This window comes from Neofelis nebulosa, chromosome 1, assembly GCF_028018385.1.
Source record: "Neofelis nebulosa isolate mNeoNeb1 chromosome 1, mNeoNeb1.pri, whole genome shotgun sequence".
Taxonomy (NCBI): Eukaryota; Metazoa; Chordata; class Mammalia; order Carnivora; family Felidae; genus Neofelis; species Neofelis nebulosa.
Genome location: NC_080782.1, coordinates 154,416,642 through 154,438,003, shown reverse-complemented (window position 1 = coordinate 154,438,003; position 21,362 = coordinate 154,416,642). Strand labels below are relative to the sequence as shown.

Sequence of the window (21,362 nt, the reverse complement as noted above, 5' to 3'; positions counted from 1 at the left end):
TGGATTATTTGTTTTTCAGGTGTTGAGTTTGGCATGTTCTTTATACATTTTGGATATTAACCTTTTATCCAATATGTCATTTGCAAATATCTTTCCCATTCCGTCAGTTGCCTTTTAGTTTTGTTGATTGTTTCCTTTGCAGTGCATAAGCTTTTTATCTTCATGAGGTCCCAATAGTTCATTTTTGCTTTTAATTCACTTGCCTTTGGAGATGTGTAAATCAAGAAGTTGCTGCAGCTGAGGTCAAAGAGATTGTTGCCTGTTTTCTCCTCTAGGGTTTTTGTGGTTTTCTGTCTCACATTCAGGTCCTTCACCCATTTAGTTTTGTGTATGGTGTAAGAAAGTGATCTAGTTTCATTCTTCTGTATGCTGCTGTCCTGTTATCCCAGCACCATTTACTAAAGAGACTTTTTTTTTCCATTCTATACTCTTTCCTGCTTTGTCAAATATTAGTTGGTCATACATTTGTGGGTCCAATTCTGGAGTCTCTATTCTATTCCATTGGTCTATGTTTCTGCTTTTGTGTCAGTAACATACTATCTTGTTGATTACAGCTTTATAATACAGCTTGAAGTCTGGATTTGTGATGCTTCCTGCTTTGGTTTTCTTTTTCAATATTATTTTATCAATCTGGGGTCTTTTGTGATTCCATACAAATTTTAGGATTGCTTGTTCTAGCTTTGAGAGGAATACTGGTACAATTTTGATTGGGATTGCATTGAATGTGTAGATTGATTTGGATAGTATTGACATTTTAACAGTATTTATGCTTCCAATCCATGATCATGGGATGTTTTTTTCTTTTCCATTTCATTGTGTCTTCTTCAATTTCCTTCATAAGTTTCCTAGTTTTCAGCACACATATTCTTTACATCTTTGGTTAGGTTTATTCTTAGATATTTAGGGGTTCTTGGTACAATTGTAAATGGGATCAATTTCTTGATTTCCCTTTCTGATGTTTCATTACTGGTGAAAAACAATGCAGCTGATTTCTGTACATTAATTTTGTAGTGTGACTTTGCTGAATTCATGTGTCAGTTCTAGTGGACTTTTGGTTAGGTCTGTAGGGTTTTCCATGTAGAGTGTCATGTCATCTGTGAAAAGTGAAAATTTGACTTCTTCTTTGCCAATTATGATGCATTTTATTTTATCTTGTTGTATCATTACTGAGGCTAAGACACCCGACACTGTGCTATACAACAATGATGACAGCGAATATTCCAGTCACGTTCCTGATCTCAGGGAGAAATTTCGTAGTTTTTCTCCATTGAGGATGATATTAACTGTGGGCTTTTCATATATAATTTTTTATGATGTTTAGGTATGTTCCTTCTATTCTGATTTTCTTGAGGGTTTTTATTAAGAATGGATGTTGTATTTTGCCAAATGTTTTTTCTGCATCTCTTGACAGGATCAATGGTTCTTATCTTTTCTTTTATTAATATGATGTATTAAACTGATTGATTTGCAAATACTGAACCAGCTCTGCAGCCTAGGAATGAATCCCACTTGATCATGGTGAATAATTATTTTTATATGCTGTTGAAAATGATTTGCTAGTATCTTTTAATTTTTTTTTAACGTTTATTCATTTTTGAGAGACAGAGAGAGACAAAGCATGAGCGGGGAATGGGCAGAGAGAGAGGGAGACACAGAATCCGAAGCAGGCTCCAGGCTCCAAGCCATCAGCACAGAGCCCAACGCACAGCTCAAACTCACGAACCACGAGATCATGACCTGAGCCAAAGTTGGACTCTCAACCGACTGAGCCACCCAGGCACCCCTGACTTGCTAGTATCTTGCTGAGAATTTTTGCATCCAGGTTAATCAGGGATTTAGGCCTATATTTCTCCTTTTTTTGTGGGATCTCTGTCTGGTTTTGGAATCAAGGTAATGCTGGCTTCATAGATTGAGTTTGGAAGATTTCCTTCCATTTCTATTTTTCAGAATGGTTTGAGAAAGATAGGTATTAACTCTGCTTTAAATGACTAGTAGAATTCCCCTGCAACTCTGGCCCAGGAGTCTTAATTGTTCAGAGATTTTTGATAACTAATTCCATTTTTTCACTGTTATGGGTCTGTTCAAATTTTCTGTTTTTTCCCATTTGAGTTTTGGTAGTGTATGGATGTCTAGGCATTTGTCCATTTCTTCCATGTTTTCCAGTTTGTTGTCATAGAAATTTTCATAGTATTCTCTGATAATTGTTTTTATTTCTGAGAGATTGGTTGTGATAAATCCATTTTCATTTGTGATTTTATCTCTTGGGGTCCTGTCTCTTTTCTTTTTGAGAAGTCTGTCTACGGTGTTATCAACTTTTTTTTACATATATATATATATTTTTTTAATTTTTTTTTAATGTTTATTTATTTTTGAAGGAGAGAGAGAGTGTGAGTGGAGGAGGGGCAGAGAGAGAGGGAGACACAGAATCGGAAGCAGGCTCCGGGCTCTGAGCTGTCAGCACAGAGCCCGATGCGGGGCTCGAACCCATGAACTGTGAGATCATGACCTGAGCTGAAGTCGGACGCTCAACCAACTGACCCACCCAGGCGCCCCATACATATATATATATTTTTTAAATCAGCTCTTAGTTTCATCAATCTGTTCTGCTTTTTTTTTTTTATTATCCTATATTGTCTATTTCTTCTCTGATCTTTATTATTTCTTTTCTTCTTCTGGCCTTGGGGTTTCTTTGCTGTTCTTCTTCTAGTTCCTTTAGGTGTGATGTTAGATTTTGTATTTAGGATTGTTCTTGTTTCTTGAGATAGGCCTGTATTTCAGTGTATCTTTCTCTTAGTACTGCCTTTGCTGAATCCCAAAGGGTTTGTACTGTCATGTTTTCATTCTTACTTGTTTTCATATTTTATTTTATTTTATTTTATTTTATTTTATTTTATTTTATTTTATTTTTTAGTTGCCTGGTGAACCCATTCATTCTTTAGTAGAATGTTTTTCAACCCCCATTCCTTTGGACATTTTGTAAACTTTTTCCTCTGGTTGATTTTAAGATTTATAGCATTTTTTAATATGAAATTTATTGTCAAATTGGTTTTCCAGAGTGGCTACACCAATTTGCATTCCCACCAACTTGTAAGAGGGTTCCCGTTTCTCCACATCTTCTCCAGCATCTATAGTCTCCTGATTTGTTCATTTTAGCCACTTTGACCAGCGTGAAATGATATCTCAGTGTGGTTTTGATTTGTATTTCCCTGATGATGAGGGACGTTGAACATCTTTTCATGTGCCTGTTGACCATCTGGATATCTTCTTTAGACAAGTGTCTATTCATGTTTTGTGCCCATTTCTTCACTGGATTATTTGTTTTTGGGGTGTGGAGTTTGGTTACTTGTTTATAGATTTCAGATACTAATCTTTTATCCGATATGTCATGTACAAATATCTTCTCCCATTCCATCAGTTGACTTTTAGTGTTATTGATTTTTTTTTTTTACTTTGAACTGCAGAAGCTTTTTATCTTGAAGAGGTCCCCATAGTTCGTTTTTGCTTTTAATTCCCTTGCCTTTCGAGATGTGTCAAGTAAGGAATTGCTGTGGCTGAGGTCAGAAAGGTTTTTTCCTGCATTTTCCTTTAGGGTTTTGATGGTTTCCTGTCTCACATTCAGGTCCTTTACCCATTTTGAGTTTATTTTTGTGAATGGTGTAAGAAAGTGGTCTAGTTTCAATCTTCTTCATGTTGCTATTCAGTTCTCCCACCACCATTTGTTAAAGAGACTGTTTTTTTTTTTTTTCCATTGGATATTCTTTCCTGCTTTGTCAAAGATTAGTTGGTGATACTTTTGTGGGTCTAGTTCTGGAGTCGCTATTCTATTCTATTGGTCTATGTGTCTGTTTTTATACCAATACCATGTTGTCTTGATGATTATGGCTTTGTGGTAGAGGCTGGGATTGTGATGCCTCCCGCTTTGGTCTAATTCTTCAATATTACTTTGGCGATTCGGAGTCTTTTGTGGTTCTATACAAATTTTAGGATTACTTGTTCTAGCTTTGAGAAGAAAGCTGGTGCAATTTTGTTTGGGATTGCATTGAATGTGTAGATTGCTTTGGGTAGTATTGTCATTTTAACAATATTTATTCTTCCAATCTATGAGCACAGAATGCTTTTTCCATTTCTTTGTATCTTCTTCAATTTCCTTCATAAGCTTTCTATAGTTTTCAGCATACAGATCTTTTACATCTTTGGTTAAGTTTACTCCTAGGTATTTTATGCTTCTTGGTGCAATTGTGAAAGGGAGCAGTTTCTTTGTCTTTCTGTTGCTTCATTATTAGTGTATAAGAATGCAATTGATTTCTGTACATTAATTGTATATCCTGCGACTTTGCTGAATTAATGTATCAGTTTTAGCAGTCTTTTGGTGGAGTCTATCGGGCTTTCCATGTATAATCATGTCATCTGGAAAAAGTGAAAGGTTGACTTCATCTTTGGCAATTTTGATGCCTTTTATCTCATTTTGTTGTCTGATTGCTGATGGTAGAATTTCTAACACTATGTTAAACAACAGTGGTGAGAGAGTACATCCCTGTTGTTTTCCTGATCTCAGGGAAAAGCTCTCAGTTTTTCCCCATTGAGGATGATATTAGCTGTGGGCTCTTCATAAATGGTTTTTATGATGTTTAAGTATGTCCCTTCTATCCCAACTTTCTCGAGTGTTTTTATTAAGAAAGGATGCTGAATTTTGCCAAATGCTTTTTCTGCATCGATTGACAGGATCATATGGTTCTTATCTTTCCTTTTATAATTGTGATGTATCACATTGATTGGTGAATGTTGAACCAGCCCTGCATCCCAGGAATGAATCCCACTTGATCATGGTGAATAATTCTTTTTGTATGCTGTTGAATTTGATTTTCTAGTATCTTGTTGAGAATTTTTGCACCCATATTCATCAGGGATATTGGCTTATAGTTCTTTTTTTTATGCTGGGTCTCTGTCTGGTTTAGGAATCAAAGTAATGCTGGCTTCATAGAATGAGTCCTGACGTTTTCCTTCCCTTTCTATTTTTTTGAATATGTTGAGAAGGGTAGGTTTTATCTCTGCTTTAAACGTCTGGTAGAATTCCCCTGGGAACCCATCTGGTCCTGGACTCTTATTTGTTGGGAGATTTTTGATAACTGATTCAGTTCCATAGCTGGTTTTGAGTCTTTTCAAGTTTTCTATTTCTTCCTGTTTGAATTTTGGAAGTGTGTAGGTGTTTAGGAATTTATCCATTTCTTCCAGGTTGTCCAGTTTGTTGGCATAAAATTTTTCATAGTATTCCCTGATAACTGCTTGTATCTTTGAGGGATTGGTTGTAATAATTCCATTTTCATTCATGATTTTATCTCTGTGGGTCCTCTCCGTTTTCTTTTTGAGAAGCCTGGTTAGAGGTTTGTCAATTTTGTTTATTTTTTCAAAAAAACAACTCTTGCTTTCATTGATGTGCTCTACAGTTTTTTAGATTCTATATTGTTTATTCTGCCCTGATCTTTTTTTTATTTCTCTTCTTCTGCTGGGTTTAGGGTGTCTTTGCTGTTATGAATCTATTACCTATAGGTGAATTAGATTTTTATATTTGGGATTTTTCTCGTTCCTTGAGATAGGCCTCGATTGCAATATACTTTCCTCTCAGTACTGCCTTCGCTGCATCCCAAAACTTTTGGATTGTTGTATTTTCATTTTCATTTTTTTCCATATTTTTAAAAAATTTCTTCCCTAATTGCCTGGTTGACCCATTCATTTTTTAGTAGGGTGTTTTTTAACCTCCATGCTTTTGGAGGTTTTTCAGACTTCCTGTGGTTGATTCCAAGTTTCATAGCATTGTGGTCTGAAAGTGTGCATGGTATGATCTCATTCTTTTATACTTATGAGGGGCTGTTTTGAGACCCAGTATGTGATTTATCTTGGAGAATGTTCCATGTACACTCAAGAAGAAAGTATATTCTGTTGCTTTAGGATGCAGAGTTCTAAATATATCTGTCAAGTCCATCTGATCCAATGTGTCATTCAGGGCCCTTGTTTCCTTATTGATCCTGTGTCTCGATAATCTATCCACTGCTGTAAGTAGGGTACTAAAGTCCCCTGCAATTACCACATTCTTATCAATAAGGTTGGTTATAGTTGTGATTAATTGTTTTATATATTTCGGGACTTCTGTATTCAGTGCATAGACATTTATAGTTGTTAGCTCTTCTTGATGGATAGACCCTGTAATTATTTTATAATGCCCTTCTTCATCTCTTGTTACAGCCTTTAAAGTCTAGTTTGTCTGATATAAGTATGGCTACTCCAGCTTTCTTTTGACTTCCATCAGCATGATAGTTCTCTATCCCCTCACTTTCAATCTGAAGGTATCCTCATGTCTAAAATGAGTCTCTTGTAAACAGCAAATAGGTCTTGTTTTTTTTTTTTTAATCTATTCTGATACCCTATGTTTTTTGATTAGTCCATTTACATTCAGTGTTAGTATTGAAAGATATGGGTTTAGAGTGGTTGCGTAATCTGTAGTTTTCATGCTTGTAGTTATGTTTCTGGTACTCTGTGGTTCTTACAACAGTACACTCACAGAGTCCCCCTTAGGATCTCTTGTAGGGCTGGTTTAGTGGTGATGAATTCCTTCAGTTTTTGTTTGGGGAAACCTTTATCTTTTCTTCTATTTTGAATGACAGACTTTGTGGATAAAGGATTCTTGGCTGCATATTTTTTCTGTTCATCACATTGAAGACTTCCTGCCATTATTTTTGGGACTTCCAAGTTTCAGTAGATAGGTCTGCTACTACTCTTATGTGTCTGCCTTTGTAAGTTAGAGTCTGTTTATCCCTAGCCGCTTTCAGAATTTTCTCTTTATCCTTGTATTTTGCCAGTTTCACTATGATATGTTGTGCAGATCAATTCAAGTTACGTCTGAAGGTAGTTTTCTGTGCATCTTGGATTTTAATGCCTGTTTCCTTTTCCAGATCAGGGAAGTTCTCAGCTATAATTTCTTCAAGTACACCTTCAGCCCCTTTGTCTCTCTCTTCATCTGGAATTCCTATGATAAGAATATTGTTCATTTGATTGCATCACTTATTTCTCTAATTTTCCCCTCATACTCCTGGATATTTTTATCTCTCTTTTTCTCACCTTCCTCCTTTTCTATAATTTTATCTTCTAATTCACCTATTCTCTCCTCTGCCTCTTCAATCCATGCTATGGCCACCTCCATTTTATTTTGCATCTCATTTATAGCATTTTTAAGTTCCTCATGAATATTGTTTAGTCCTTTGATCTCTGTAACAATAGATTCTCTGCTGTCCTCTGTGCTTTTTTCAAGTTCAGCGATTTATCTTATGACTATTATTCTAAACTTTTGTTTTGTTATATTGCTTAAATCGTTTTTAATCAATTCGTTAACTGTCGCTACTTCCTGGAATTTCTTTTGAGGAAAATTCTTCTGTTTCGTCATTTTGGGTAGTCCCTGTGGTAGCTCCAAATTGCAAGGCACTTCCTTGTGCTGTCCATAGAAACTCGTGTTGGTGGGCAGGGCAGTAGTCAGCCCCAATATATGCCCCCTGCTGGGGCCACAGTCAGACTGGTGTGTACCTTATCTTCCCCTCTCCCAGGGGCAGGCCTCTCTGTGGAGTGATGTGGCTCCTGTTTTGGCTGCTTGCACACTGCCATGTTTGTGCTGCTGCTTTTATGGGATCTGGCCATGGGAGTATTTGATGGGGTCAATCAGCAAGGTGCACAGGGGCAGGAGGGGCAGGCTTAGCTAGCTTTGCCTTGCCTTCAGTCGTCCTCTGCAGGAGGGGCCTTGAAACACCAGGAGGGAGGCAGGCCCAAGGGAGGGATGGATCCAGAGAAGCACAGTTTTGGGCGTTTGCATGGTACAATCAAGTTTGGTGACAGGAACTTTTTCACTTTGGATTTTCGGCTGGGGGATGGGAGAGGGAAATAGCTCTTGCCAGCACCTTTGTTACCCCACCGAGCTCTGTCCTACCATGGCTCAACTCTCCCTCCCGGTGTCCTCTCGCCTTCCCTGCTCTCCAAGTGCAGAGTTCTGCACTTCTAATATTCCAGATGTTAAGTCCAGCTGGCTGTCAGAATTTACACAGTCCAGCCCCTCTGCTTTTGCAAGCCAGACTTTGGGGGCTCATTGATCACTTAGTTCTCTTATTCTCCCCTTAGAGTCTAGAATTTTTTTATCTCTTTTTTCCTAAGCTTCATCTATTTCCATTTTACCTTCTATTTTACTTATTCTACCCTCTTACTTTTCTTTCCTTGCTTTCACTACTTCTAGTTTATTTTGAAGCTCATTTACAACATTTTTTAATTCATCATTACTATTTTTTTAGTTCCTTGATCTCTGCAGCTATAGATTCTCTACTGTCTTCTATGCTTTTCTTCAAGTCCAGTGATTAATCTTATGACTGCTATTCTAAATTCTTACTTAATTATATTGTTTATATTTTTAGTTTTCATTTCTTTAGCTTTCGTTTCTTTAGCTTTCATTTCTTCCTGGAATTTCTTTCAGGAGAATTCCTCCATTTCATAATTTTGGCTAGTTTTCTGTACCTTATGTGTTTTAAAAACTGCTATATGCCTTGCACCTGTGAGCTCTACTGTATTAAAGAGGGGTCAAACACTGTCTAGGGCCTGGCCCTTCAAGAGGTATTTTTTGGAATGTCTTACTTGCTCTCTATTGTTGTGACTTTGTTTTATATCCCTACTTGTAGTGATGTTTTGGAACCTCCAGCATGTGTGCTTTGATTCGGTCATTGAAGTCACCCTGGGAAGAAAAACAAATAAACAAACCAAGAACAAAAAAACCAGAAACATCAGCTACAAATAAATAACAGTGTGGGGTCAGTGCTGATGGAAGAGGCATTATCCCATACAATGAGAGAAATAACAGAGACAGAGAGAAATAAAACAAAAGAAAATTAAGGAGTCAGAGCAACTATAAGGTTTAATCCAGAGAGAGAGAGAGAGTGAGATAAAAATAAAGAATGAGGTATAAAACAAGTATAAAGAGAATAGAGTAAGGATGTCTGTTTAAGAAACCAACAATCAGAATAACCAGATTAGAAGAGGAAAGAAATATAAATATATATGTGTGTATATATATATATATATATATATATATATATATAATAAGAATTATCCAAGAATTAAATCAGGAAATGCAAAACTTCTGGATGCTTTGGAACTGGTGGCAGTGCTGGTCTTGAGGAGGGGTTGTCTGGTTCTTCAGTGCCAATCCAGCTCCAGTAGATATGCAATTTCCAAGCATAGAGGGGCCTGGTTTGGTGTAGGTGGGTCCCACCTCCACTGTGGGTCTGCTGTCTGTCCCCTGAAGCCCCACCTTCCTAGGGATGGTGAGAAAAATGGCAATATGCCAGTCTCTCTTCCATGGACTAGGTGTCCCAAACCATTCTAATTTGGCCATCCTCTCTCTACCACAGGCACAAATGAGGCTTTTTGCCACCCCCCACCCCCACCCCCGCACTGACTCCCATGCCTCCCTGGTGCTCAGCTGGGATTTAAACCCTGATATCTTAAGGGGCCCCACTCCATGTGCCCTGGTTCTGGGGAAATGCCGCTCGGCCCTGCCAGATATATAGTCTTTGGCTGGTGGGTGCAGGCACTCTTTGTCCTTTGAATTGTTATATACCTTATTCCCACAGCACTCCAGGGAAGGGATTACTTTCTCCAAGTGAGGACTGTGCCTCAGAACTAGTTACTGAGCTGGGGGCTGGCTATCCTCCTCCCCAGGTGCAGGAACAGGGCAGCTGGCCCCATTCTGGAGAAAGCCCTGCAGTTAGAGATTGAATCTTTCTGAATCCTGGTCTGTGGTTTTTCTCAATTTCAGATACAGTCCTATGATTCCTCAGCATTCTTTCTCTTCCCTTTGTCTCTCCACAGCAAGTAGCTGTCTTGATGGAGTCCCATAAATATAAAAGGTTTTACCCTTTTTCTTCTTTTGTTGTTGTTAAATCTTGGTCTGGATTTGCATATGACTTATCTTCAAGTGAGCTGGTTTTATCTTGAATGATTCAAAGTACTTTATTTTAACCCAAAGTTCAACAACTGCTTATAATGTTCTTATACCTTTTCTAAATATTGTTAAATTATTTAATTGCATTTGCTAAGATTTTCTTTTTTACATCTCACAACATGTTTTACCATCTGGATCTGGAATTATTTAAACACAATAATATGTGTTTGCATTGCACTCAGTTTCATGAAATTTGTTTACATAACAGTCTATCAATTACTAAAACAAAATTATTAAACTTATTAATTCCAGCTAATGTATAAAAAATTATAAGTAAACTAATGCCTAGTTGATTAAATTACCTTTTGTCTGTCTCACTGTCTGTATGTGTAGGTTTTTTATTTTTATTTTTTTTTTTTAAATTTTTTTTTCAATGTTTTTTATTTATTTTTGGGACAGAGAGACACAGAGCATGAACGGGGGAGGGGCAGAGAGAGAGGGAGACACAGAATTGGAAACAGGCTCCAGGCTCCGAGCTGTCAGCACAGAGCTCGACGCGGGGCTCGAACTCACAGACGCGAGATCGTGACCTGGCTGAAGTCGGCCGCTTAACCGACTGCGCCACCCAGGCGCCCCTATGTGTAGGTTTTTTAAATGATATTTTACAATATTAATTGATATCACTCATTGAAACCATTTATTTGCTCTATAGAAGAAAATATGACTGGACAGTCCAACACGACAAATGAGAATATAACTGTGATTTCAAGAGGCTATTGAATAAAAATATATTTATAGTGTGAATGAGATAATGTAAACACACCAAGGAAAGTGTCAGGCTAATAGACACTTCTCTATAATGGCTCTTTGTGTGATTGGATATATATGCTTCTTCAGTGACTTCTCACAAATTATGAAGACTCTTGATTGCATCACAGTATTTGAAGTTAATCATTAAAAAGGAACTTTTATCATGATACTTCATTTCCACATATCTTATTGTGCCAATGTGTGTCTCTTATGATTGTGAGAAACAGACTACATCAGTCCATTCCGACAAAAGTGGCAGCATTTCCCTTTGGAATACTCCAGAGTTCAAGCCATTGGGAGATGGACAGCAAATATAAAACCACCATTCTCATTGTGTTTAATCTTATTCACAACTGTATTTGTTAAAGCCAAGAGAGCAAGAAGTAAAGTGCCTTTTAGGAACGAACTTTCTCAATGCTACTGTTGTTGACTTAGAATAATCAGGAATAGTTTCATCAACAACTATACACAAAGCCTGATGTTTTCTTCCATCTTCTACAGAACGGATACTTTATGAGTTTTATTTTCTTTTATTCTGGTTATTGATTGTAATTTCAGTAAGAAAATAATAAACCTGTAAAAAGTTCCCTAAATTCTCTAGTGATACAAATTTCTTGGATTATTAAATGTTTATTTTAATATCTCTAGAACATAGGTTTTCTAAGTGCAGACCAAACTTGTTCTGAAATATGAGTTCACACAACAGGGACACTTTGGACTTCAAAACACTTATTTATGTAACTTCATTTTAATGCATAACAGGATGCTGATTTCACTGTAATCAATTAAAAACAATTAAAATACCAAGTAAATTTTTATTTTAGTCATAAGCAGAGAGTAATAAAAGAATTAAGTCGTGAAATGATAGATTAAAAAAAATGATGACTAGGTTGGCAAAACATTACCTCTAAAATGTAGTTAAAATTATTGGGATTATAGGCTACAGTATCATCAATTAGCTTTCCTTACTTTTGATTTATGGAAACATTAGATTGCTTTAAATTATACATAATTATATATTATACAAGTATAGATTTGTAAAATAGTAGAGGTCAGTTGATTTCAGAAATTTACACTGAATCCGTTCACCCAACTTTTTGAAACAACTGCACTTTCTTCATCCATTTACACTATGTTCAAGTAATTGAATTCTTAATTGAATGAGTAAGAATTGGTAATTTTTGAGGCCAAAAGAGAAGTCACAGATATTGACACATAAGGGTTAAACTTATAAAACACATTGAAGTAAAATTAGATAGACAGTAAATGATAGATGATATAAATGATAGATTATATATATATATATAACATATATAATATAAATATATAAAATATAAATATAAAATAATAAATATGCTTATATGATATTATATCTATGTATATGTATATTATATCTATCTGTCTATATCATCTATCATTTATGCAATTTATCTCTACCCATTTCAAGTCTTTTCTGTTAAAATGTTGGCAGATTTTAAATCAAGTAGAAAAGTATACAGCATTTTCTACTTAATATAGGATTATTTGAAGTAAAATATTTGAAAAAAATTCATGTGTAAGCATCATGTCCATCAGAGAATTATAAAAAGGATATTATTAATTAAAATACAGGGAAAGGATATACAGACTTGTAAATAGAAGTTTAACTTACTTTGTATTTGTAACTGTGTAGCAGTGTAATAAAGTAAGATTGGATAAACACATATATGTATATCTATTTGTATCTATCAATCTATCTAGGCATATGGATTTCACAAATGCATAAAATGACCTTAATTTGTGAAAACTAGATAACTAAAAAAAGTTTAAGTGTAACAAGGTATAATATATAGTAATCCAGATAGCTAAAATAAGAAATTCTGTATTATATTTAGTCACTTATAAACAGTAATCTAAAATATCAGAAGATAAAAGAAAGGATTAAAGTAATACAGAAAGAAAGAAAGTTTAAAGTAGAAAGAGGAATGCCTGTTGTTTCATGAAGTTACTTTTAATACAAGTACAGGAACAGTTAATTATCAAATTATTAATTCATTGAATTGGGTAGAGGAAGTGGCATGGAACCATTGGATACTTCATATTTATTCCCCCACTTTCTTTCATGTGTAAATTAAGACTGTTCTCTATAAGCACAGGTTGCATTTTGTTAATATTCAGTTGATATTCTTCTCTATAAGCACGGGTTGCATTTTGTCTGATAATCAGTTTGTACATATGTTCTCATAACATTATAACAGACACTTAGAGAAACAAAAACTTGATGAAACGAAGTACATACAAAATGTGGATTTATTGATGAGGAAAATGCATTTTTAAAAATTATTTATGACTTTTTCTCACACACACCACATTTGCTAATGTGATAAGAATTAACAGAGGGTTTTTTTTTCTCTATTGAGGTGAAATAAATATACTTAGAATTCACAGCTGTTGTAACTATACCTTTTCTTTTTTAATGCAGAATGTTTCATCAAAAATGAACAATATTTCAGTGGTGACAGAATTTCTTATCTTGGGATTTTCAGGCCCATGGAGTCTTCAGTTCTTACAATGTGTGCTTTTTACAGTAATTTACCTGTTTGCCCTGATGGGGAATGGCCTCATTATTACCATAACATCCTTGGACCCATGCCTGCACACACCCATGTATTTTTTTTTTAAAGAATCTGTCTTTGTTAGATATCTGTCTCATTTCAGCTGTTGTGCCCAAAACTGTTGCCAATTCCTTGACCCGCAGCAATTCCATCTCATTTTTTGGCTATGTCACCCAGGTCTTCCTGGTGCCTTTTTCAGCAGGGGCAGAGCTGTTCTTCCTTACACTGATGTCTGTTGACCATTATGCTGCCATTTGCCATCTACTGTACTATGAAGCCATCATGAACAGGGGCACGTGTGTGCAGAGAGTGGCTCTGTCCTGGCTCACTAGTGGCTTTATATGTTATATATACAGCAGGAAACTTTTCCTTATCTTACTGTGGATTCAGTGAAATTCAACAATTCTTTTGTGATATTCCCCAGTTGTTACCTATTACTTGCTCAGAGAATATAACTTTAGAAACTGTACTCATTCTTGTTAATGCAGTCCTGGATGTCTTCTGCTTTATTTGCCTCACAGTCTCCTACATCTACATGTTCTACACTGTCAGAAAGATACCATCCATGAAAAGGCAGTCAAAAACCTATTCCACTTGCCTTCGACATTTGGCAGTTGTTATACTTTTTCTCTCAACTGCTTTTATTGCTTACTTGGAACCTATTTTAGGGTGTACATCATTCACTGATCTTGTTCTATCTTCTTTCTATATTTTGTTACCCCCTTCCCTTCCTTAATCCTATCATCTACAGCCTAAGAAACAAGGCAATGAAGGCAGGTCTGGGAAAGCTGATCCCTAGAAGACTCTTGAGAAAGGAGAATGTCCTTAATTTTCTCCAAGAGTAAAGGTGTTTTCTTTTGAATATTTTTTGTAAATACAGGGTTAATCTAGCTAGTATGTTGCAAATTTGTACTTATCTCTGGAGTTACCTGGAACAATGGTGGTAATCCTTGACCAAATGGAGTTAAATATACTAACTAGTATCAGTGAGGATACATTCAGGTCTGACATTAACTTTGGAGCATTGCTAGAGAAAATGTAAACATTCTTAGTTTGTACTTGGTTTCTATTAGGCTGTTTTAACTTCTGTTTATTGAGTCAGATTATACATCTGGTTTTGGATACTTGACTGGAGAACCATAAAAGTTTTCTCCTTAAATGAGAGTGTGGATTCCCTGGTGTCCTGATTTATTATCCAGAGAGGAAGCATGTCTCACATGACTGAAAATGTTTCCCAGAAGCTGAGCCTCATTCTTCTGAATGTCCCTAATATTGCATTATACTTCTTTGCTTTTGCTACACTATACCATTTGCTGTAACAAATCTTTCCTGAATACAGATTGATATATTGTAATCCTTTGTTATTATATAAATCTACAAAACCAGAAAAGAGGTAAATAAAACATTTACTTTTACTTCACAAGTATATTTGTAAATATAAGTGAAGAATAAAATGGGAGCCCAGTTTTGCCTGGGAGATTTGTTTCTTCATAGATAACAGTTCTACACCCACATAAAGTTTTGCATTTACTATATTCCTGCATTTATATCAGTTCAATATTCTTGGGTGGTATAAAATATGGAAAGGTAAGAAGTTATTTATACTTTAAATTGTAATTGTATTAATATTTTCTGTATTTATTTTCCAAATTCCACTTTACACTTTAGTTCTTACCCAATATTATGAAAATGTTAATTCTGTATTATACCTGATGAGTACCAAAAATAAATTATATGAGATATGTGTTTATTAGTATTCCTTTTGGCAATGTCCATTCATTATTTGTCCCAGTGATTGCATGAGGAAAGAACTGATACAAAACAAATTCAGTCAAATTTTCCAGATGAGTCTGCTGATTGAAATATAATTAGTATAATATAATATAATATAATATAATATAATATAAATAATTTTCTATACATTTATAGCTCATAAACTTAGCTAAATATCAATGTGCAGTGAATAAATCTTTTCATAGAAAGAGACAGTCAGAACGCACAAAAAAAAAAAGAGGGCTGGGGCGCCTGGGTGGCGCAGTCGGTTAAGCGTCCGACTTCAGCCAGGTCACGATCTCGCGGTCCGATCTCGCGGTCCGTGAGTTTGAGCCCCGCGTCAGGCTCTGGGCCGATGGCTCGGAGCCTGGAGCCTGTTTCCGACTCTGTGTCTCCCTCTCTCTCTGCCCCTCCCCCGTTCATGCTTTGTCTCTCTCTGTCCCAAAAATAAATAAAAAACGTTGAAAAAAAAAATTAAAAAAAAAAAAAAGAGGGCTGATGATATAAGTGTTCTGTTTGTTTTAGCTTTTATTATTTTCAAAAATCTTTACCTGTTGAAATAATTGACTTAGTTTTCAATGATGAAGAGTATTACATTTTGCACTACTTTTATCATTCACACATTTATAATAAAAAAAAACTAATATAGAACACCGTATTTTAAAAATGTACTAGAGTTAATAAATTCATTATTTTATGAATAATTTATTTTGAAAATTCATTATAGTTCTCTATATTTTTAAAGTAATTACATTCACACATATGTTTATGTTCTTTGAAATTATATTTTAAGATGACTGAATATAATTTTGTTTATATATTGTATTAACTCTTTTTTTTTCTTTTTAACACTTAGATCTTTTTTGATACTGCATTATAATGGAAAGTAATAGACATTTATGTAATTTTTCTTTGTCTGTTGATTCCCCATTTTGGTATCTCTTTAGAGATGCAACAAACTCTGATTTAAGTCAGTATTCAGAGAATATTGTCTACTTTTAATTAATTGTAATTCTAATAGGTATCAGCTTTATCTCTGTTTTCAAGGCTAATATCTTCATGTTTCTATGTTACTGATATCCCTTAGCACTTGTGTGAACAATGACTATGAACTAGCTTAGGATGCCACATTATTTAATCAGTACAAGAGCTACAGTTACATAAATAAGGCATGTACTATGATTTGTAGTTAGAATCTGAATAATCACATTCTAATGCAGATAAGTATTATAGATGTTATTTGAATTAGACCATCTTATAGGAACTAAATATGGGAATCTAGCACTTATTTAAAATAAAACATACATTTATTGTAAGGTATAAACCACTATGTGTGAGAGTCCTTAACTGTGTGATAAGAATAACCAAGAAAAAAAAAAAAAGGACTAGAATTGTTTAGAGCAAATAAGATAAATTAACTACTTTATAATGGTAAAAACAAAATAATAGATATTAGCTTATATCATAAATCTAATATTTCCAGAAATATTTGGTGAATAGCATTTATAACACTATTCTATGCTCTATGTATGCATTTACTTTCATTTATTTAATTACATGAAGAGCATGGGAAGCTAAGAAAAATGTCCTGGTGGAACACTTAATTTCATCACAATAAGTTATACACTAAATATTTACTTTTGCATACAGACATTTTAAAGGAAGAACAGTTTGGGGCACCTGGGAGGCTCAGTTGGTTGAGCTTCTGGCTTCGGCTCAGGTCATGATCTCACGGTTCATGAGTTCGAGCCCCGTGTCGGGCTCTGTGCTGACAGCTCAGAGCCTGGAGCCTGCTTCGGATTCTGTGTCTGTCTCTCTCTCTCTGACTCTCCCCTGTTCATGCTCTGTCTCTGTCTCAAAAATGAATAAACATTTAAATAAAATAAAGGAAGAACAGTTTGAATTTATAACAAAATCATATATTTTAATATAGAGTTTATACAGTCTTAGAAAAGTAAATATTTTAAAGAAGAAATTGAAATATGGGAAAAACAAATAATCTTCACTATCTATTATTTTCTTCCTTACCTCAGTTGAAATAAGTATCAAATTGTACCACAAGCATACACAAACAGAAGCTCTGTGATTCCTCACTGGGCTGAGACATTTGCTTTCTATTCTATTCAAATATGTGCAAATGTAATGCCAAAATACTACATAATAACAATTTAGGTTCAATATACAATACAATATTGATTTGTTCTCAAATGACCAAAAGTCCACACCACAATGGTTATTATCAACTCTCACACTGTCTTCAGCCCAATACTGATTTTGATATGGATAAAATGTATATTTGGAGACCATCCATGAATGATTAGAATAGATTATAAAATCTTGATCTTTTGAATTTGTTGTGTAAATGTTTTTAATGATTGTTTTCTCTTACGAATCACTTTATTTTCTTTATTGACTTTTTTAATCTTTATTTTTGAGATAGAGTGAGAGACAGAGTGTGAGCAGGGGAGGGGCAGAGAGAGAGGAGACACATGATCTGAAGCATGGTCCAGGCTCTGAGCTCTCAGCACAGAGCCCGACATCGGGCTTGAACTCACAAACCGTGAGATCATGACATGAGACAAAGTCGGACACATAACCGATTGAGACACCCAGGTGCCCCTCACTTATTTTTTAATATTAATTGTAATACTATTACATTCTCATTCCAAAAGAGGTATGGAATGTAATAAGAATTCAATGATGTATTATAAAATAAATTACATCATTTTAATATTTTTTTAAGTTTATTTATTTATTTTGAGAGAGTGATAAAGTGAGAGCAGGGGAGGAGCAAAGAGAGAAGAGAGAGTGAATCCCAGGCTGACTCTGCACTGTTAGTTCAGAGATTGATATGGGGCTCAAACTCACAAACCACAAGATCATGGCCCAAGCTGAAATCAAGAGTTGGATGCCCAACCGACTGAGCCACCCAGGCACCCATAGACCATTTTAAACATATTTTAAATCTATCCGTTGCCAATATGTTTTCCAAAATTGACTGTAGAATGCAATTTAAAATATTTTAACTAAGTTAATGAAACATTCAATGATGGCTAATGTATGTTTTTACATTTTTAATCACAATTACAGTGATTAGGTTGATTTCTTATTCTATTTTATTTTTAATTACTAAATTAACTTATATTAATGGACCATTAACAATTTACTTTTAATCACAAATACATATTAAAGAACATCACATAATACTTTCTTATATTATATCTTTTTAAGTTTGTTTAAAAAATTCTCATTGTATAAAAATTATATACATTCCAATAGTTAACTCAGAAGATAAATAAATGTGTACCATATTTTAGGGTTTTTTTAATGTTTTATTTTATTTTCTTAAGAGACAAAAAGGACAGAGCATGAGCAGGGAAGGGGCAGAGAGAGAGGGAGACACAGAATCCAAAGCAGGTTCCAGGCTCTGAGCTGTCAGCACAGAGCTGGATGTGGGGCTCAAACCCACGAGTCATGAGAGCATGACCTGAGCTGAAGTCTGACGCTAAACTGACTGAGCCACCCAGGTGCCCCAAATATGTGCCATATTTAAAGTCTAGAGAGAATCAAAGAGACTTAAAAATGAAGTGTGGGAAATAATTATTGACCATAAAGTTTTGAAAAAAGTTGTATGTACTACTTGCATAAATAGAAGATAATTATTTAAAATAAAAATTCAATGAAAACTTAAAAATTAAAATTAGTGATAAACTCAAATATGAAAAATTGCCATGAACATTTTGTAGAAGAAAGGAAACAAAAATTCACAAACACGTATGTACACAATCACACAGACACAAACATGATACATATAAACAAAAAGTGAGAATAAACTGGAAAATACTGCATTGTATACTTAATATTTGCTGAGGGTGAATCTTAAGTATTGTTACCACATCCCCAAAAATGATAACTATGAGAAGTGACAGAAATGTTAATTAGTTTGATTTTTGTAATAATTTCACAATATACGTGCATATAGAAATATCATGTTCTACACTCTAAATATACACAAGTATCATAATCATACTTCAATAAAGTTTAAGGGAAAAGAAGATATTGATAAAAAGCAATCTGTGATCATCTATTGGACCTTAGAATAACATATACTTAAGTAAAGACACAGATACATATATAGTATAGTTGTATAGACAGATGATAATGATGTATTAATATATACAAAAAGGATTGCTTGGACATTTGACATGGAGATTTAATAGTAGAATTGAGTCCACAGTATGTATCTTTTTCATTATTATGAAATTTTGTTTTAGACAGATCTAGGCTATATATATATCTTTTTTTTTTTTTTTTTTTTTTTTTAATTTTATTTTTGGGACAGAGAGAGACAGAGCACGAACGGGGGAGGGGCAGAGAGAGAGGGAGACACAGAATCGGAAACAGGCTCCAGGCTCTGAGCCATCAGCCGAGAGCCTGACGCGGGGCTCGAACTCACAGACCGCGAGATCGTGACCTGGCTGAAGTCGGACGCTTAACCGACTGCGCCACCCAGGCGTCCCTATATATATATCTTTTAATGTGTATTTTATATGTCAAAATATAAATTATAATATTTTATATGTTGTTTATATTTTAATGTTAAAATATACATATACATATATATTTTTAACGTTCAATTTTAATAAAAAATTTTAAATTGGTTTTATTATTTATTTTGAGAGAGAGATACAGAGTGTGAGCAGGGGAGGGTCAGTGAGAGAAGGAGACACAGAATATGAAGCAGGCTCCAGACTCTGAGCTGTCACCAGAGAGCCCAATGAAAGCCTTGAACCCATGAACTACGAGATCATGACCTGAGCTGATGTCGGACGCCTAACTGACTAAGCCACCCAGGTGCCCAGATCTAGGTTATATTTTAAATTTTGTTTAATTTGGTTTATCAATCAGAAGTGTTACTTGATACAATATAAGCTTTATACCATTTTATATTTTTTGCTTTTTATTTGTCTCTATGATATTTATGTCTTTCCTCAAAAAAAGTTTTTCTTTCTCAGATTTTCCAAGAGTTAAGTATGATTGACAAATACAAATGGTACATATTTAAGATATACTACTGTAAAAACACTCCAATCAGTCTTAAGGGTTAAATTGTTTCAAAGGTATACACTACTTGCTTGTTGATCTAAGTCCCTTGATCTGTGGAACAACTAACTTACTTTATTTGAAATTTGCAAACTGCTGCTTTTGAGGAGTGAAGGACCAAACTTTCCGTGAGGAAAAGACCAGACTACATTCACAAATAACTGGTTAAACTCCATCTGTAGACCTTGCATACAGAAAGAGCAGAGCATTCCTGCAGGTCACAATACAGGAACCAAAGCCCCATGCAACAATCCTTCAGCACTCATATGACATCTGTAGCTGCCACCATTGAGATTGCACATAATCAAGAAGTGTTACAGACTACTTCATGCCCTTTATTGATTAACTACCCTAAACCCTTTTAAAAACTTTGTTTTCATATGATATTTATTCCCATATGAAAATAACGCAGACTGTTTTATTGCTTGTTCACTACGTAAGGGAACATACTCATTAACTATTTCTAATTAGTAATGGTAATCGTGTGCTCATATAGTTTATTCATTTGCCTGTGGTGTGATAACTTTTGTGGTTAAATTGAATGTACTTTTATAAAGTTGCAGATAATAGCATTTATTACATCTGAATTTTTTCCATCATTAATTGTCCCTTTAATTACATTTTTTACTTACACATTTTTTATTTTATTTTATTTTATTTTATTTTTTTATTATTTTAATTTATTTTGCTTTGTTCGATTTTATTTTATTTTTTTATTTTTTTATTTTTCAACATTTTTTATTTATTTTTGGGACAGAGAGAGACAGAGCATGAACGGGGGAGGGGCAGAGAGAGAGGGAGACACAGAATCAGAAACAGGCTCCAGGCTCCGAGCCATCAGCCCAGAGCCTGACGCGGGGCTCGAACTCACGGACCGCGAGATCGTGACCTGGCTGAAGTCGGACGCTTAACCGACTGCGCCACCCAGGCGCCCCTGTTCGATTTTATTTTTGATGCTGATGGCATTATTCTTACATGGTGATTTAGCTTATTCTTTTGATACTTTCACTGAGATACATTTACATATAGAATCGTATAAATTTAATATTTGCATTGTAATGACTTGATACACATATATCCAAAATGAGTACCACAAGGAGGTTAGTTAACATGTC

The 21,362-nt window shown here is 34.9% G+C and overlaps 1 pseudogene; it reads left to right on the top strand.

Annotated features, from left to right (window-relative positions):
* The first annotated feature begins 13,253 nt into the window (after positions 1-13,253).
* On the top strand, positions 13,254-14,216 carry LOC131485522 (olfactory receptor 14A16-like; annotated as a pseudogene).
* Positions 14,217-21,362: the final 7,146 nt, after the last annotated feature.